The following is a 19,641-nucleotide window of genomic DNA, read 5'->3' as shown; positions in this document are numbered from 1 at the left end:
GAGCTATTCAAAGTGCTGAACCTATTTTGGGGGGTGGGGACAGCACCTTGGATAGCTCCTTCAGAGTTCTGACTGGTTCTGACTGAAATCCAGAGCAGATTCACCACCCCAGGACATCGGAGCCACCAGCCTCCACTGTATGTGTAACATGTAGCTCCATCCAGAGTTGCTCCAATATCCACCCGGCTATTGCACCCTCAGGATAGCAATGAATGTTGCTAACCTAGACCACTTCCTGGAACGATCCCTGTTGTTACCCTAGACCACTTCCCCCTATTCTCAGGGCTGTGTGTGTGTGTGTGTGTGTGTGTGTGAAATGCTACTGGACCCTGATGGAGCCCCTCCCATTTCTGTGGGTTGGGTCCTGTCACACGGGATTTGAGTGGGGTGGGGAAGTACGTGATTTCGGCAAGGGTTCCTCCAGCTGGTAAGCAGCAAATTCAGTCATCCTGACACTGTGCCTCCCACCATGTAATCAGCTGGAGAAGAAAACTTTGAGCTGGAAAAATTCCCAGGCTGTTTGAGATGCTTTTTTTAAAAAAATTTTTGGCCAACAGTAGGAATGGCTCTAGTTAAGGGAAAGTATCGTTCTCTCTCCAGAGGGGAGCAAACAGTCACTTTACCCATCTGGACAGTGCATCTGCCACAGGGCTCTGGCTCACACCTCACTCCCTGTATCCCCCGGCTAATTAATCTGCCTCTGAGCCTGACCAACATGGCTGAGCCAGGAGAAGCAGCTTTGGGGAGAGAGAGAGAGAGAGAGAGTGAGAGAGAGAGAGAGAGAGAGAGAGAGAGAGAGAGCAACGCAGAGGAAGCAGAACACAGTCAGCGCGTGACTGGCTGTGTGACAGGGGGCTTGTGGTGGCTCATGCGGTGGTGCAACTACGGCTGGACCTTGGAGCTGAGGTCCGGGCCCCGCACAGCCCAGGCGGCCCCCAAGTGGCCATCCAGAGAGAAGGAGGTGATGGGGGCAGGGGCAAACTGTCCCTGCATCAGCACCTGCCTCCAGAGCTGATGCTGCTTGCTGCAGCATCCTTTGTTCTTATCTTTAAATGTTTTAGAATTTGGGAGCAGCCCGACTGGGCAGGTATATGGTTACCAGTGTCCATTTTATTATTTTTTATTTTAAAAGTATATTCTCCTTTTCTACAACAAAAGTGTGCCTTTCCCCAAGTAAATGTATTTAGGTTCAGGGCTGCAGAAGCAAACTCCATTTTATACCGTGTACTAGCCATGGTTTTGTTTGCTGTAATGTGTCAGGAATATAGAACCAGTTATGAAGCCTGGAATGGCAGGGAGGGGAGAAGAGAAAGGAAAGTGGGTGTGCTACGTCTGAAGTAATATACATGGCCTTCTAAAGACCCCCCACCCCATCATTAAGTCTAGAGTCTAAAATGACCTAGCTGCACCACTCTGCTCATGCACTGCCTGGGTACAAGCCCTGGAGGGGGGTATAGAATGCCCACTTCTTTCTAAACTACATTTCTCTGTGAGGCTGCTATTAAAAGGCACAGGTGTGAGGACAACGAAAGCTAAAGGGTAGCAATCTGGGGAAAATGGGACCCTGGGGAGATGCAAGTGGATGAGAAAAAGAAGGGGTACCTAGAAGGCACTGCAAAGGTGTGAAAAAGATCTGTGTAAAAGCAGCACAAAGGGACAGTGTAGTGTAGCGGTTAGAATGCTGGACTAGGACTGAGGAGACCCAGGTTCAAGTCCCCCTCCAGCCATGAAGCTCACAGGGTGACTTTGACCCAGCCACTCTCAGCCTAACCTACCTCACAGGGTTGTTGTGAGGATAGAATGGGACAGGGAGCACTAAGGATGCCACTTTGAGCTCCATGAAGGGAAGGTGGGATATAAATGTAATAATCTATAATCCATCCATACATAACACATGCGAAATTTGTCTATGTTTATACTGGAAACATCTGTTTGTACTGAGAGCACTTTGGAAGAACGGTGGGTATGAAGTGTGAGAAGGCAGTATGGATAGAGAGAAACTGGGTCACAAGGGGGCAAAACGTGTATATCATGTGCAACAGGGGTTGCATCTGGGGTCAACCCACTGGAAAGCATATTGTGGGTGCAAATACACATGGACCATGATTCTCTGGATTGTGCTGCCTGCCAATGTTTATTGGGCTGAAGATGTGTAATGCTGATTAGACTCAGGTTTGTGGGAGGCACCGAAAAGATGACTGTGCAGACTTAATTGCAGGGGTGTCGTGTATACAAGAAAAGAGATGTGAACGTATATGGTCCAAAGTGAGCTTTGTGCATATCAGATCTAGTCAATGCTTTTAGTGCAGTTGGCTTGTAAGGGTTTCTCCCGAGAAGGAGAACAGCCGCTGGTCCCGAGGCAGCAGTTTTCAGGGAGCTGTTTGGTCCTAGAAGACCTGCTTGTTTGCTCAGCAGAGACTTCGAACCTCCACTGTGACGGGATCCCTGCAATCTCTGTATACTCAGCGAAGGCACCGGGTGGGGCAGGCGGGGGTGGGGAGAGAAAGTCCTCTGATTAGAAATTCAGACAGTGCAGCTTGGCTCATCTCTTCCCGTCTGAGAGAGACTGTCTCCCGAGCTCGTCGCTTCCCCAATGCAAATCCTTTTCTGGGAGTGCAGGGTTGGAAGACGTTAGTACTGGAGGCAATGGCTTCCGTCCAGTCTTTTCATAATGTGCATCATGATTGGCATGAAGGCCATGTAGATGGTGCAAAAAATGCATGTCTGCATGTTTGTGTGCATGCACATGCACCAGCAGAGATGGTTGTGGGGCCGGGGGGAGGGGGGGAGCATGGATAAGGATGGCATATGCAGTCATGCAGGGGCATGTGGTACTATACATGACTGCCACGGCGCGTGCTGTGTGTGTCACTTTCTGCGTCTCTCTCGCTCTCTGTATGTCCTTGTGTGTGTGCACATGCCAATGTGTGTGTAGAGAGAAGGCCTCACAAGCACAAAGGCTGGTGAGCGCATGCAGAAAACAGCAGATGAAAACCCTGAAGAGACAGTTTGGGGGTCACATGGTTATCAGAGAAGGAGCATTTAGGGCATGTGGACAGGCAGCACAGGGCTGTAAGGGGAAAGGGTGTTTATAGATTCCACCCTGCCGGCACTGCCTGTAATAGTAGGATGGTCACTTCCCCAGATTCCAGTTCTGCCCCATTCCTGTCCCAAGGAACCACAGAGGTTAGCAGAAAGCTGTGGTTAAGTTCCTAGCATACCAAACAACTTTGGCCAGCTCCCAGGGAGAAGCAAAACAGCTGTGGGAAGGGCGGATGACAAGGTATGCTTCTGTTTATGAAGTTATTAAGAATTTGTTTTGGTTACTTATAGAAAAAGCAACTGGGGCTCTTTCTTTCTTTCTTTCTTTCTTTCTTTCTTTCTTTCTTTCTTTCTTAATCTCTCCTTCTAATTCCCTTCCCCAATCTTCCTATAGCAATAGCTATGGGAATGCAGATTTCCAATTACTATTCCTTGGCTGACTAATTTTGGTGAATTTCCTTCCTGTGAAACTATGAATAGTTCCTTTTCATATTTAAGTGCTCTTAATTATTGGGTCATTGTATTATGGCAGGATTCCCAAACCTGGTGCCTTCTGGATGTCTTAGACAGCAACTCCCAGCATTCCTGACCATTGGCCATGTTGGCTGGGGCTGATGGGAGTTGAAGGCCAAAACATTTGGAGGGCACCAGGTCAGGGAAGGATGTAAACTGGTATTGCTAGCAGTCACACATACACGCACGCATGCAAACCATTCTACACATACATCTGGTTCCAAACCAGAGCCCTCATTTGTATAAAGAGATGGAAAGCATTGTCACAATAATTGGTTCTTTAGTGTAGAGATCATTTTCCCCTACCCCCACTTCCTCTGAATTTGATACTTTTGACTTTTATCTTCCTGCTTCTTGTTATCCTGCTGGCTGGAGAGGAGGCACTCAAGACTCCTTTTGTCTGCCTGACTGGAAGAGTAAAGGGTATGATCCCAGGCCAGCAGGCCAACTCTTGCAATCACATGCTTCTATTCCTAATCTGATAACACACCCAATCAACTGTGAATAGAGCTTGCCCTACTAATATCAAGGGCAAGTAAAAGTAAAGCAAATAAATTAGAGATGTATTTTAGTTTTTATTTTGTTCTGCTGCCTGAACCCTTGTGTCTTTCTGACATAACCCCCCCAGTGATGCAACCCCCCTCAACCCCCCCCCCATACACTACAATCAGGCTCTTAAAAAACCTAATTGCTGGGTGGGTGGGATTTTCAGGAGGGTGTGTGAGTGTGTATATGCAAGTAGGTGTGTGCATGTGCATAGGCCTGGGCAATCCCATTGTGGAAGCCATGCCAGCAGTGGGGTGGACTTGAGATATTGCCCTGCTCACTTTGGGATGTGGCTCCACCCACTGCTGGCATGCAGCTCCCAGTGAGCTTATCTGGATCCAATATGGCCTATGGGCCAAAAATGGTTCCCCGCCCCTGTGTTAAGATGTGCTCTCCGGGTTGTGAGCTGACAACCCTAGATCTGGTGAGATAAAGGGATACACATGCCTTTCCCTGTATGTAGCTTGAGACCTGATGCTGGGGTATGGACCAGATCTCCCAGCTAGAGCCACGGTCTAAGCCCCTGGGCTGCTTTGCCAGAGGCTGTTTCACTTTTCCAAATGTCCTTGAGGGCTAGGATGGCAGCGAGGGGATTCATCCTCCTGGATCCCACTCAAACACCCCCTCTATATCACTCGGCGCTGCTCCCACAGTTGCATTCTGCAAACATCACTGTGATTCCCTGCAGTGGGCTAAAAATAGCTCCCACAGCTGCTGCCACAGCAGAAGCCATCCAAGACAGCTGGTTATAAATAGCCCAGAGATGGTTGCCACTCACTCCCCTTGTGCTCTGGTTCCCACTTCCCTCTAGCCTTGGGTGTGTGTACAGACACAGGGGCTGTGAACTCTCTGAAACAGCCTTGGATTCATCACCTTGCTGTGATACACAGGCTCAAAAACATCACCTGAAATAACTCCCCTGTGGAATTCAGGCACAGGCAGCCTGCCCGCTCTTCGGTCTTGGACTGAGGCTTTAATTGTGGGAGAGAATAAACGTGGGGAAGTCCCGTATGCCCTCGGCCAGCTTCCATTTTTCCTGGCACTCAATGCCAAGAAACCCCAGGAAGAAGAGGTGTGGGGTTTGGGGGCCTTCCCTCTGCTCTATTCTAAGGAGTCGTTTTGCAATTATCATTGGCTAGATTCCTTACCTCACTTAGCATCCTGGAATCGTGAGGGGGCAGGGATGCCAACGTCCCGCTTGGCTCAAGCTGTGAGCAGCTGGCCCTGTTTTCCTCACTTTTCCTCCTCCTCCTCCTCATCATGTGTGTTCCCACTCACATCTGAGGGAGGCATCCAAGTTCTAAATTTGGTGTGTACACCTTGGGAACCGAGCAGCACATCCTTGGTCTACAGAAACACCCTATGGGAACAAGGAGGGGCCTCACTGGAAACTGAGACCACGAGCCATACTTTGATTTCAGCTCAGGATCATGATCTGCTCTGGGAACAGACTGGTGTCCTGACCAAGGAAGCAGCCAAATATCTTGACCTTGTGGTACAGAAAGAAGCACCAAATTCCCAAGCACTGAGGCCCAATTGTTTTGCACAAAGAAATCTTGATACAATTATTCACAGCTGCATAAACCAGGAGTGGGGAATCTTTTTTCTGTCAAGGGCCACATTCCCACAGGGGCAATATTTGGGGGGCTGTATGCTGGCAGGGGGTGGAGCCACCTGTTCCCCCCCCTCACACACACACCCTTTTCACTCTCTGCCACCCCTCCCCCCCTTTCCTCCCTACCCAGTAGACCTCTGGGGGAGGGACAGATTACTTTTGCCAGAGGTCTGAACTGATTGCTTGCAGAGGAGTTTTGATATTAGGCTGAGGGCCACGGGTTGCCCAACTTGGGCACAGAGAGAACGCAGTTGCTAGATACACCCTGAATTAGATCTTGATTTTTGCACACATTTGCCTGTTTATGCCAACCTCGGGAGGCATTGTTTCAAGATTTCTCATCCCCTTGTTGCTAAATAGTTAGCAGTGGCCAACAGGGCGCATGTGTTTGCCTGTGTGCAAATTTAGTGTGCAAAATTAAAACACGCACGTACCCATAAAGTCTGCCCCACCCGCATTGCAAAGAGGAGGCTGCTAATCACGTGAGAATCACATATGTACGTTGCATGAAGAAGTTACAATGTGTGCAGTACCCACAACACATGTTGTGTGGGACAGATCAGAACAATGTGTTGTGAAACAAAGTAGTACTGATTGCACAGTAGTGTGCTAGTACGGACACTCCCTAATAAACCTTTTCTCTTGGGGTGTGCCAGAGGATGGCCTCCCCCAATAATGGCAGCTCTTCTGTGACAAGTGTGCTAGATCTGTGTGCCTGACACCCACCATCCATGTCAGGGCTGTGATCATTTCCATGCTCACCAACACACATGACACAGCAACCACCACAGTGCAAAACTAGTGATGGTGGGACCAGCCCCTCGTGCGAGTAGGTACCTTTATTTGAGTCACTTCTGGTTCCAGTTCCTGTTTTGATGTTGCCATTGCTGGGAAAGCTGATGGCTGGAAGCACTTTTATAAATACATCAGAATGAGTTGCTTTTCCTCACAAAGCATTGCAGCCACTTGTGGGTGTGCAAGCCCTGCCAACGCCCTCTGTTGCCAGCAGCGTATTTGCAATAATGCCTTTTCACCAAGCCAAAGTCTCATGGAGGGCTCAGTGAGAGGCAATGCAAGTACCTATGGACACCGCGGTACCGCTGGAGCCGGGTCTTGGGGCCAATGTCCAAATGGCAGGTGCAGAAGCAAACCCTATTTTATTCCTGTAGTCATGATGGTGCTGTGCTTTCAGTGAGTTCAAAATGCAAAACTGCGCATCCTCAAGAGTATTTTTGTTTGTTTGTTTGAAGATCAGGATTGGCAACCTTTTATTTTGGTTTTTTTTGCTCTAACTTGGAAAGATAGAAGCACTTGTAAAGCATGGAATGGTGCTTGCTTGGGTGGGGGAGAGAAGTATGAGTTATGTGCTTCACAACTGGAGTAATCCAGATTGCCATCTAAATGGGGGGCCCATAAGTTCATGAAGTCAAGGGTCTACAATGACCTAGCTGAACCACTGTATGTGAGCATAAAGAATGGGAAAGCAGACCCCACCAGGGCACTCTTGCTTAGTGAACAGAAGTGCGTGACTCCGGTTGGAATAATAAGGGGACGAGAGAGGGACTATTTCAGCCCGTTCAGACACTTTTGGGATTTTGGTGCTGTGGAGAGATCGACCCAGGTTTTGCTGCAAGAGCCTAGTCTGGACTTTATGACTGTAACCTGCTGCCTATTCCTCGGCTGGGATACTGAGCATGAAACAGCCTCCACTAGCCATTCCTGTGGATGCCTGAGTGCCAGTGATGGCCAACCTTTTGACAGGAAGGCTCTTGTGTCTTGTGTAGGTGATACAACTAACAGTTGTGTAGATGAAGGGATTTTGCCTGCCAGTTTCCACTCACAGATCCCCTTTCAAGGTACGATGATCCTGCGCCATCCACCACCAGAAGATGGAAGTGGCCGCAGCTTGAAATGACCTCCAAAGCAGCTCCTGGTTTCCCTGCTAAAGGTCAAGGGAGATGAAACTGTCAAAACGCCCCGGAATTCTGGCTCATCTGCATTCTCTCTCCCCCCTCCCCCACTAGCCTCTAGTCTCCTTTCCTCCCAGAGTCCTGAGAGGATGTGTGCACAGAGCTAGCCAGCTGACATAGGCTTATGCCTGACCGTCCTTTTGTTAAGCTAATAGTCCAGGATGGCTCCTTGATGTTTCATTAATGGGAGCTAATGACAGGAGATGGACTCCTGATAGCTGGAGATTTTGTTGTTCAGTCCTTAAGTCATGTCCGACTCTTCATGACCCCATGGACCACAGCAAGCCAGGCTTTCCTGTCCTCCGCTCTCTCCCGGAGTGTGCTCAAGTTCATATTCATTGCATCGGTGATGCTATCTAGCCATCTCATCCTCTGCTGTCTCCTTCTCCTTTTGCCTTCAATCCATCCCCGCATCAGGGTCTTTTCCAGGGAGTTTTCTCTTTGCATTTGGTGGCCAAAATATTTGAGCTTCACCTTCAGTATCTGTCCTTCCAATGAGCACTCAGGGTTGATTTCCTTTAGGATTGACTGATTTGACCTCCTTGCAGTCCAGGGGACTCGTAAGAGTCTTCTCCAGCACCACAGTTCGAAAGCATCGATTCTTCAACGCTCAGCCTTCCTTATAGTCCAGCTCTCACAGCCATACGTTACTACTGGGAAAACCATAGCTTTGATTATGCGGACCTTTGTCGGCAAGGTGATGTCTCTGCTTCTTACTATGCTGTCTAGGTTTGCCATAGCTTTCCTCCCAAGGAGCAAGTGTCTTTTAATTTCATGGCTACAGTCACTGTCTGTGGTGATCTTGGAGCCCAAGAAAATAAAATCTGTCACTGCTTCCATTTCTTCCCCTTCCATATGCCAGGAAGTGAAGGGGCCAGATACCATGATCTTTGTTTTTTTAATGTTGAGTTTCAAACCAGCTTTTGCACTCTCCACTTTCACCCTCAACAAGAGGCTCTTGAGATCCTCTTCGCTTTCTGCCATTAGGGAGGTATTGTCTGTGTATCTGAGGTTGTTGATAATTCTCCCGGCAATTTTAATTCTGACCTGTGATTCATCCAACCTGACGTTTCTCATGATGTGCTCTGCATATAAGTTAAATAAGCAGGGCGACAATATACAGCCTTGTCATACTCCTTTCCCAATTTTGAACCAATCGGTTGTTCCATGTCTGGTTCTTACTGTTGCTTCTTGGCCCTCGTACAGGTTTATCAGGAGAACACGTAAAGTGGTCTGGTACTCCCACCTCTTTAAGAATTTGCCACAGTTTGTTGTGATCCATACAATCAAAGGCTTTAGCGTAGTCAATGAAGCAGAAATAGACATTTTTCTGGAATTCTCTTGCTTTCTCCATGATCCAGCAAATGTTGGCGATTTGATCTCTAGTTGCTCTGCCTCTTTGGGACCCAGCTTGTACTTCCGGTAGTTCTCGGTTCACATGCTACTGAAGCCTAGCTTGTAGGATTTTGAGCATCACCTTGCTGGCATGTGAAATGAGCACAATTGTGCGATAGTTTGAACACTCTTTGGCATTGCCCTTCTTTGGAATTGGAATGTAAACTGACCTTTTCCAGTTTTGTGGCCACTGTTGAGTGTTCCAAATTTGTTGGCATATTGAATGCAGTACTTTAACAGCATCATCTTTTAGGATTTTCAATAGCTCAGCTGGAATACTGTCATCTCCGCTAGCTTTGTTGTTAGTCATGCTTCCCAAGGCCCACTTGACTTCACTCTCGAGGATGTCCAGCTCAAGTTCAGTGACTGCACTATCATGGCTATCAGGGACATTCAGATCTTTCCTGTATAGTTCTTCTGTGTATTCTTTCCACCTCTTCTTCATCTCATCTGCTTCTGTTAGGTCCCTGCCTTCTTTGTCCTTTATCATACCAGTCTTTGCACAAAATGTTCCCTTGATATCTCTGATTTTCTTGAAAAGATCTCTAGTCATTCCCATTCTATTGTTTTCCTTGATTTCTTTGCATTGTTCATTTAAGAAGGCCTTCTTGTCTCTCCTTGCTATTCTCTGGAACTCTGCATTCAGTTGGATATATCTTCCCCTTTCTCCTTTGCTTTTCACTTCCCTTCTTTCCTCAGCTACTTGTAAAGCCGCATCAGACAGCCACTTGGCTTTCTTGCATTTCTTTTTCTTTAGGATGGATTTCATTGCTGCCTCCTGAACAATGTTCCGGACCTCTGTCCATAGTTCCTCAGGCACTCTGTCTATCAGGTCTAATCCCTGAAATCTATTCCTCACCTCCACTGTATATTCATAAGGGATATGACTGAGGTCATACCTGAATGGTTTAGTGGTTTTCCCTACGTTCTTCAATTTAAGCCGAAATTTTGCAACAAGAAGCTCATGATCTGAGCCACAGTCAGCTCCAGGTCTTGTTTTTACTGACTGTATGGAGCTTCTCCATCTTTGGCTGCAAAGGACATAATCACTCTGATTTCAATATTGACCATCTGGTGATGTCCATGTGTAGATTCGCCTCTTGTGCTGTTGGAAAAGAGTGTTTGCTATGATCAGCGTGTTCTCTTGGCAAAACTCTGTTAGCCTTTGTCCTGCTTCATTTTGTACACCAAGGCCATGCTTGCCTTATGCCGGTGATTTCTGGACTTCCTACTTTAGCATTCCAATCCCCTATGATGAAAAGGACATCTTTTTTTGGTGTTAGTTCTAGAAGGTGGTGTAGGTCTTCATAGAACTGATCAACCTCAGCTTCTTCGGCCTCAGTGGTTGGGGCATAGACTTGAATTACTGTGATGTTGAATGGTTTGCCTTGGATTCATACTGAGATCATTCTGTCATTTTTGAGATTGTACCCCAGTACTGCTTTTCCCACCCTTTTGTTGACTATGAGTGCTACTCCCTTTCATCTAAGGGATTCTTGCCCACAGTAGTAGATATAATGGTCACCTGAATTAAATTCGCACATGCTTGTCCATTTTAGTTCGCTGATTCCCCAGATGTCGATGTTCAATCTTGCCATCTCATGTTTGACCACCTCCAGCTTACCTTGATTCATTGATCTTGCATTCCAGGATACCTGGATAGCTGGAGATACCTCTTGAGTATTTTGAAGAAGACAGGTGTAATAGAGGGTGACACTCTTATAACTGAGGGGAGGGATGTGTGTGTGTGTGGGCGCGTGCGCACGTGTGAGACAGAGAGAGAGAGATTGAGAGAGAGAGAGGTGGTGGGGAGAGAGAAGGTGGTTCCAGGTGAGGCTTTTACTGTGCCTCATTCATGGAATTTTACAGGAGATCCAGATGACCTGTCTTCCATTTGTAACCTTCCCACCGTCTTTTTTCTTACCACAGAAAATCCATTACGGAGGAAAGAATGGAATAGCTGCACAATGTCTAGTGCTAGGAGCCATCCATCTGGAAGCACCCAAAGAGAGAGAGAGAGACAGAGAGAGAGAGAGAGACAGACAGACAGACAGACAGACAGTTTGGAAGAAACAGAGGGAGAAAGCTATGAGTTGGCAGAAGGCTGAGACAACCTTCAAGGTATAGGGGCTCTTTCTGGGGATCTAATGTTGGGTAGCAGCTCTTCTGCCTCTTGGGAATGTCTTTTTGCCTCCACTTATACGCTACTTGTATATTTGTAAATATTACAAGGACACTATAAGACTCCAAAGCTCTTTCCTGTCTGCAAAAATCTAAAGCCAGTTGTGCTGCCTCTGGAACTTTGCACCACCTGAGAAAGTGGGTGCATGCAACGATAAAACAAACAGCAGCACAGCTAACTCTGCCCTGTGCTGCATGGCTCTTGTATTCAGAAAAAAAATCTCATTCCTACCATGAGCAGACTGTGGCTCACAGGAGCTGCAAGTTGAAAAGTCCTTGCTGAGAATCAGGCCAATTCTGCCTGCCTCTTTTACTTTCTGCATGCCTTTCTGTCTCACTCAGCGAGGCTCTCACTGCCAGTTTTAGCAGAGCAAATAGGGACACGCGGCGAGGGAAAAACAGAGGCTCCAATTTTAAACATAGGCCAAATCCATGAGACCAGGAAAAGGTTTGTTGGCAGGTCTGAGTGGAAATTAGACTCATCTCTTGCTGCAAAGCAGGGACTGTTTCTTCCCAATAGGGGCAGCTGGCAGAGGATGTCTGAAAATGTGTTTTTCCAAAATGGGGCTGTGTTTCCCTCCACTGGATAATGAGCCTGGCTAATAAATATTAGCATTATGGTAATTGGTGAATCACACACAAGGGCAGAGCCTGAACACCACTGTGTCATGCTAGAGGTCTGGCCCGGGTTCAGCGTGTTCAGAATCCCTGTCCAGTAAATGTGCGGCTGGCCTCCCCTTCCTCCCCTCCCCTCCGTGATGCAATGGGCAATTTCACTCTCTGCACAAACACGCCTGGCAGCATTCCCTTGGCTCGCGCCCCAGCATGGTGATGGGAATGTGCTCCAAAACATGTTTTGTGGGAAGGGACCACTAGGTAATCACCTTCCTCCAACCTGCACAAGGCTGAAATACGGAGCCACGGGGAATTCTTTCCCTCCCACCCTGAATGCCACCTGCCCCTCTGCCAAACCATCTGTCTTTTCCAGGGAAGAAAAGAAGTAGAAAGGGGCCAGCCACAGACCAGGATTTGGGAGGTTTGGGTTATTCCAGGGATGGCAATGGCCTGGTGTCTACAAACTGTGCCCTTGTGCTACCCGGGTTGGGTTTCAAGTCTGTAAAGTACCCCTGCACGAGCGTCCATCTCTCACCAGCAGATCATAGTGTGCTTCAGAGTCAGATGTTGGGGCAGCTGATTCACAGCCTCTGGTGACTTAAGATCAGGGAGAACAGCTAAATTTCCCTAATAACTAATTCTCTTCCATCGAGGTAGCTGTGTACAGAGTACAGCTATACATATATCCTATACACATATCCTTCGCACATATATATCCTCTGTGTTCAGAGGATACTGTACTCTTGCAGTAGAAATAGGTGTAGCTTCTTTTGAAGAACGTTATCACTCTGTCATGGCCATAACTTGTACCTGTATTTTTCCTCCCAAAATCCTAAAAATTGGGGTGGCTTCCTGTTCCTGTTGCTTAAACTGCATATGTTTGGGTGTCTGCTCCTTTTCAGAGCTCCAGTACATGTGGTATACATACACCCTATACATGGTAAGGATATTCTGGGATGTCCTTGGAAGCTGGAGACAGACAATCATTTTTAAGCAAGTTGAAAGTTCTTTGAGAGAGGGTTTGCTTCCCATTGGGTATGCACATGTTTCTTTTGTACTGCTGTTGCTCAGTCTGGTTAGACAGGTTTTGAAGGTCTTTGAAATGAAAACCTGCCAAACCTGTTTGCTGGAGGTGAAAGTGTGATGAGTGCATACACTGCAAGCTGTGATCCTCCTTTCAACTTGCATTCAGCTCCCTGAGATACTATAATTTCTCTCCAGCCAGAGATTATTCAGGTTTGTGTCAACTTTCTAGTCCCCCCCCCCCGCCCCGCTTTTTAACTGCTCTCACAAATATTGTGCAATTGCACAAAATATAATCAGGGCAAAGCTGGGGAGGGGAAAGACTCACATGACCAACTGTTAAGAATTGTGCAACTTGGGTACCAGTCACAGCTGCTTCTTTCATATTTTCTTATCTGTTGGGGTAACATTTGTACTGTTTTGCAAAATAAAATCCAGCAAGGGGGACAGTCAAGCTTCAGCTTTTTGAACTGGACAAGAACAAGTAGACAATGGCCCATTTTGCCATCTGCACACACCTTTGCCAGTGTGGCTTTGAGAAAATTGCTCATCTTCAGCGTGGTACAAGTTTCTGCACAATTATTCCACACCCCACAGCATCTGCTCTGATGTATATACTGCCTGTGAGCAGCCTTGATTGGACAGAAAGGCAGGACAGAAATGTTTTGAATTCTCCTGCTGCTGCATGTTGTCAATCCAGATGATCCATGTTGGCGTAGGCTGCGCAGCTGAGATGTGGGTTGCAGATGTAAGTTTCAGGTGTCTCAGATCTGCAGTGACCTGTAGTAAACAAACAGAGCATACTGCTTTCAGTTCCATAACACTGAGGAGCTCTGGGCTTATACTGAACAGAAAGTCACCCTCGTCCAGGGAATCCCAATCTGAATGGGAGAGGTGATATGTATGTCGAGTTATACATTTCTCTGTTCACTGCAAAGGAGGAAGCCCACATATCCTTCACACATTCCATTGCATGAGCACGTAGAGTCCCTCTACTACAATAAATGGAGAAGTCTACACATGCAAAAGACATTTGTGCCAATCTGAGCAGTCAAAGGTTTACATGTGTACCATACAAACTTCCACCAGTCCAAAAGTCATGGCTTCTTCCTCCCAAGTAAGTGTAAGCAGGGTATGGATGTGAAACAGAATTCCCTGAATCTTTACAAAAGTACCATTCTGTGGTTCCACAGCAGAAACTGTGAAGAAAGAAGGAGGGTAAGGGGAGATATGATAGAGGTCTAAAATTATGCATGGTGTGGAGAATGTGGATAGGAAGACATTTCTCTCCCTCTCTCAAAATACTAGAACCTGGGGTCATCCCATGAAGCTGATTGGTGGGAGATTCAGGACAGATAAAAGGAAGGGCTTCTTCACACAGTGTGTAGGTAAACTGTAGAATTTGCTATCACAAGATATAGTGATGGCCACCAGTTTGGATGGCTTTAAAAGGGGGTTGGACAAATTCCTGGAGAAAAAGGCTATCAATGGCTACTAGTCTTGATGGCTATGTGCTACCTCCAGGACCAGAGGCAGTGAACCTATGTACACCAGTTGCTGGAGAACATGGGTGGGAGGGTGCTGTTGCACTCATGCCTTGCTTGTGGGTTCCTGGTCAACAGCTGGCTGGCCACTGTGTGAACAGAATGCTGGACTAGATGGACCCTTGGTGTGATCCAGCATGGCTCATCTTATGTTCTTATGAAGGTTAAATCAACTGAAATTTGCAGTAGATTTGTAATATGTGGGTTGAGTCCAGGATCTGCCCTCCATGAGAACAACGGCACAGCTCATGAAAAGTTCCTCTGTGTGATTTTGGGGGATCCTCCCTCCCCCCACACCTCAGTTCACCCCACCTAGCAGGGTCCTGCTTCCCCAACCTGGTGCCCTCCAGATGTGTTGGATTGCAGTGTCCATCATTCCCAGCCAGTATGGTCAATGGGAATGATAGGCATTGCAGTCCTACATGTCTGCAGGTCACCAGGTTGGAGAAGGTTGGGATAGGGCTTCTACCTGGAAGGAATTTTTCTTAAAAATTGGAGATAAACTGGCTTCTGTCTGAGCAGGATGGGAAAGTGAGAAATTTTAGGAAACTTGATTTCTGTGCTTGCTGTGATTTGTAGTGGTTGTCCAGTATGACACTGAATTGTGAGTTGGCGTAGCTAGAACTATAAAACCAAAGGCCATCATTACAGACAATAACCTTGAAGCATCTGCTTTAAATTGTCAAACTGGCATTGGGGAATTGCTCTCTAGAGTCTCCTGAAGTCATCTATTTCATTTTTGCAGTGCACATTGAAAGACCCTAATTCTGCAGTGCTTGTTTGCTTGAAAAGCATTTGAGCTTTAACTTGTGGTGATAGTTTTGGGAAAGCATAGGGGAGAAAATGATAATATGGATTTGGAGAAAATAAGGAAAGCCTGGTGGGCCTGGATGGAAACACTGACCTGTAGATGTAGTATCTTTCAAGTCAGACGTGAAAATGAGTTCCACTGAAATCAAAGAGATTTATGCCCACATAATGCCCTCAATAAAAAGGTTGGAGTCAGTTAAACAATTAGACTCAACTGGAACTCATAGTGTGTGTGTGTGTGTGGGGGGGCGGTTAGACCCCCTTTCTGAATAGGGATTTTGGAAAAATCCACAGTGAATTCAAATGAGATTGGATTTCTGTGAATCCCACCTAAGGATTCTGCAGCCAACCAGCTTTTTCCAAGTCACATGGATTCCACAGACTTGCAGACCCGTTTTTACTGGGGGGGGGGGAATTGTGCATTAGCACTACTGTGAATTAGCTCAAATGCACACTTGTTAAGTGTGCATTTGCACTAATGTGCATTTGTGCTAATGCACAATTGAAAATGAACAAAATCCTCATACAAGAAATCTGATTCCATCAATGAGCAGATGATGGAATGGAAGCTGCCTGACAATCTGTGAAACGCAGGCGGAATGGATTTAACAAAATCCATACATCCCTATCCCTGAGCACCATGGCCCCAATCCAAATTGGGGGGCCCTGGGGCTGCCTTTAGCCAAACATGAATATGTTGGGAGATCCAAACATGAATCCTGCACATCATGTATAGTTTGGGCCTGAATATATCCTCTTATATCGAGGTGCAAAGCTTAACTGCTTTGTGGCTCACAGACTCATAGTCATAGAACTGAAGTGCCGGCATTCTCCATGAAAGTCCTGTGTTCCAACCTCTTGCATGATTCATCACAACCAAAATGTTCCTAACATATTACACACACACACACACACACACACTCCTTTTTTGGGAAAGTTCAGACTGCTGAACCAATTTATCTTCTAACCCAAAAAGGCAGCAGAAAGGATCAAAGTGTCTGTGCTAAACTTTGGCAGTCCGACAAGGAGTGGAGTGAGTAAACTAACTGCAGTCTTATCCATGTTTTATCAGAGGTAAGTCCCACTGTATTCAATGGCACTCACCCCCAGATATTTGTGTGTAGAAATTTGTGTGTGTTTAGTCTAAATCCAAGTGACTTAAACTATGCACTATACAGAAAGGTGAACAAATCTCAGCATCAACAACCTGTCTGACCTAAAGGAAAATCCTCCTTTAAAACTATGGTCAGTGCCAGAGTACATCAGCCAAACTTCCAGTAAGATCTCCATATTAATTGGGGGGGGGGGAAATCCCATTAAGCACATGATTAAGGCTGTCATCCTCTGCATTGTTGCCTGGGAGTAAGCCCTACTAAATGCAGTGGGACTTACTTCTGACCAAACATGGATATAGGGTTGCACTGCAGGTCTCATGTATTTCAGTGGGAGGAAGCTACACCCATGCTTAACTGTCTCTCATTGAAATCAATGGGATTTAAGAGTGCTTTGCTTTGGTGAGACTGACCTCTATCCTCTGTGGTTCAGCATGAATCTGTCCCATGTGAAATCCCATTTTAGTTTTAGCCATTAATGCATGCTTCAGCCAGAGGAGACAGGCATGAAACTGTTAGAGGGATATGTATATCTACAAATATCAAAGTGTGTGTGTGTGTTTATACCAAAGTAACCATAATAGTTAGCATTTGTATTTAATCCAAAGCACTTCACATGCATTATTTAGTTATAATTAGGGTGGCTAAGTTGTCTTCTGTTTGAAGGGCTGTCCAGTCCAAAATTATGGGTTGGATCCAGACTTAGTAATACTTAGAGTAAACCCAATGAAAGTAATGGGACTTAAGTTAGTGATGACTAATTTAAGCCTCTTTGACTTCAATAGGTTCATCTCTAGTCCCAAAGAACCCTCAGAAGGGAGAGCAACCAGGGCCTTGAAGTTGCCTGTTGATGGTCAGCACCTGGATGGCAGTCTGAGCAGGCACACAGGTCACCTGGTCACACTCTCCCCCACTAGTGGAGAGATTACTATATTTCTTTTTAAATTATAGTAATTCTTTCTAAATGTGTATCTACACACATTCATTGTCATGTGCAAATATTATGCAAATATGTATCCCCTTTTGTCCTCTTTTTGGGAGATGCATAAGTGGGCACCCTAGTAAAACAACCATGTAACACAAGACAGCATTATGACTCACTACCATCACCCATATTGCAGAGGGAGGGGTGAGGAATGAGGCCATGAGAGAGAGAGAGCGAGAGAGAGAGAGAGAGAGAGAGAGAGAGTGGCTTGTCTGAGGCCACCTAGTAAGTTTGTGGCAGAGGCAAGATTAGAACTGGGGACTTCCTGGTTCATAGCGCAATCTGTTACAGTGCAATCCTAGAAATGTCTACTCAAAAGCAAGTCTTGAGTTCAATGACTCCCAGGTAAGTGTGTACACAGGATTGCAGCCAGGAGCCACTATGCTGAGCAAGACCTCTGTGTTTATATGTTGCATAAGTCATGAGTGTGTTTGTGTAAGTGTGAAAGTCTATGGTTGTATATATGATGAGGTTAACCTATTAGGTTAAATGTATGCACTTGCACAGGGCTTTGTGTGTACATACATACATACGAAGAGGGTGGAAACAGAGATACATATGAAGAGGGTGGAAACAGAGTTGTGTGGTATAGTCCAACAAGAGGATCACACTCTAGAAACACAAAGAGGAAAAACATTTTAAGCTGCATCAAGAAGGATATTTTTTCTCTCCTATGATTATTTAGAATGATGAAGTTTGAAACATGTTGGGCTTTTTAGTATCATTTGCGACCATGAATCCACTTTGCATGCAGTTCTTGAATACTGGTTTTCTGCTTTAGATTGTACATAGGTTCTGCGTGTCAATGTGTTTGTCTTGGCAATAGATTTGAAAGCAATAACAGATTAATTGGTTAGATCAGTGCATGCCCTGATTAATTGCAAGAGGTGGGTTCTAAATATATGCTTTCCCTTGTTTTTGGACATTGCTGTAAGGTATGCCTCTTGATTTTTTCTTCAAAGAATAAATTATCCATCTTATTTAGTCAAGAGAATGATATCCATGTGTAACATGCTATGAATATGTGTATATGCAGAGATGTTTGTTTACTCAGTTGTGGTCAGGTTTATGGGAATTTGGGAGTGTATCATTGTGCATATATGTGTATAGATGCATGTGAGCATTGTATGGGTGTGAGTCATAGTCACTTAGGCAATGCGGTACTATAGGGTGTGTGGATACTGACTTTTATCCCTGAAATCTCTACAGTAGCTGTCACTTGGCTGGCCGTCTTTCACCTTTCTGTGTGCAATGCAAATAATGACAGCCTTGCCACACTGCATGGTGCCTCATTACTGAAGGTTATCTGAGTGCTGTGTTGCCTTCAGGCTCATGATTAACCCACACATGCATTGCCACAGCAGCAAAGACTGTTCTCCCCTGACACCACTTGCCCAGAAAAGATGCTCCCTTGATCCTAGGAGAAGAGCCTTGTTTCCTATGGCCATCTCTTCCTAACACTACAGTTGAGCAATGGATGCATGAACTCACCAGAAGGAGCTTCCACAGAGCCACATGTCATGCCAATGCTTCACTGGTTGCACTGGAGGTCTTCGTTATATTTAAACAGAACAACCATCTTGAATCTTACACCTATGGGTTCAGGATATATCTCAAAGATGGCTGAGGCTGATCTGTTTTCTATTGCATCAAGTTAATTTTCTCAGTGGGTGGTGTCTGCTCCCATCCCAGTTTTTCAGACAGTTCAACACTTTCAAGGTCTGGGGCTCCATTAGGGAAGTTGGGGAAATCCACAATGGATTCAAATGGGTTCATATTTCTATGAATCCAACCTGTGGATTCTGCAGCAGGCTGGCTTTTTCCAAGTCGTGCTGATTCTGCGGACCTGCGGACTGGTTTTCCACTGGGGGGAGGGCGGGATTTGCATTAATTCGCATTAGTGCTAATGTGAATTAGTACAAGTAGAATGAAATTCTTGTAAAAAAAAAAATCCAATTTTGTCAATGAGAGAAAGATGGAATGAAAGATGCCTGACAACCCTCGAAACACAGACGGAACAGATGTAACAACATCTGTACATCCCCAGCCACCATACATCTGAGATTGGGAGAGGGTTTTCTAGGTTGGCTTGACTCTTGGCACTTCTCCTTTAGGAATTAATCTTTCCAAGCTCAACCTGGAACTGAGCTACAGTCCTCTTCGGGAGATTCTAGTACCAAAGATATCCAGACTGATGGTGTTGCCTGGGAGAACCTCATCTTGGAGGACCACATCTGGTGGCACAAGTTGGCAAGGGAAACACTTGCTCAGTTGTCCAGAAGGGACACAA

At 46.0% G+C, this 19,641-nt stretch overlaps 1 long non-coding RNA gene across 1 annotated transcript in view; it reads left to right on the top strand.

The window, feature by feature from the left end:
• The window catches only part of LOC146348380 (uncharacterized), a 28,029-nt gene extending 10,582 nt beyond the window's left edge, over positions 1-17,447 (top strand). Inside the window, exons 3-4 of the long non-coding RNA XR_014789927.1 lie at positions 11,011-11,202; positions 17,152-17,447. This is a non-coding gene — a long non-coding RNA (uncharacterized LOC146348380). The remainder of the gene's footprint in view (positions 1-11,010; positions 11,203-17,151) is intronic.
• Positions 17,448-19,641: the final 2,194 nt, after the last annotated feature.

The sequence above is a fragment of the Heloderma suspectum genome, chromosome 4, assembly GCF_057233095.1.
Source record: "Heloderma suspectum isolate Gila_16-S chromosome 4, 16-S_ref, whole genome shotgun sequence".
Classification (NCBI taxonomy): Eukaryota; Metazoa; Chordata; class Lepidosauria; order Squamata; family Helodermatidae; genus Heloderma; species Heloderma suspectum.
Note: the sequence above shows the minus strand (reverse complement) of the source record. Positions and strands in the feature narration are given on the sequence as shown.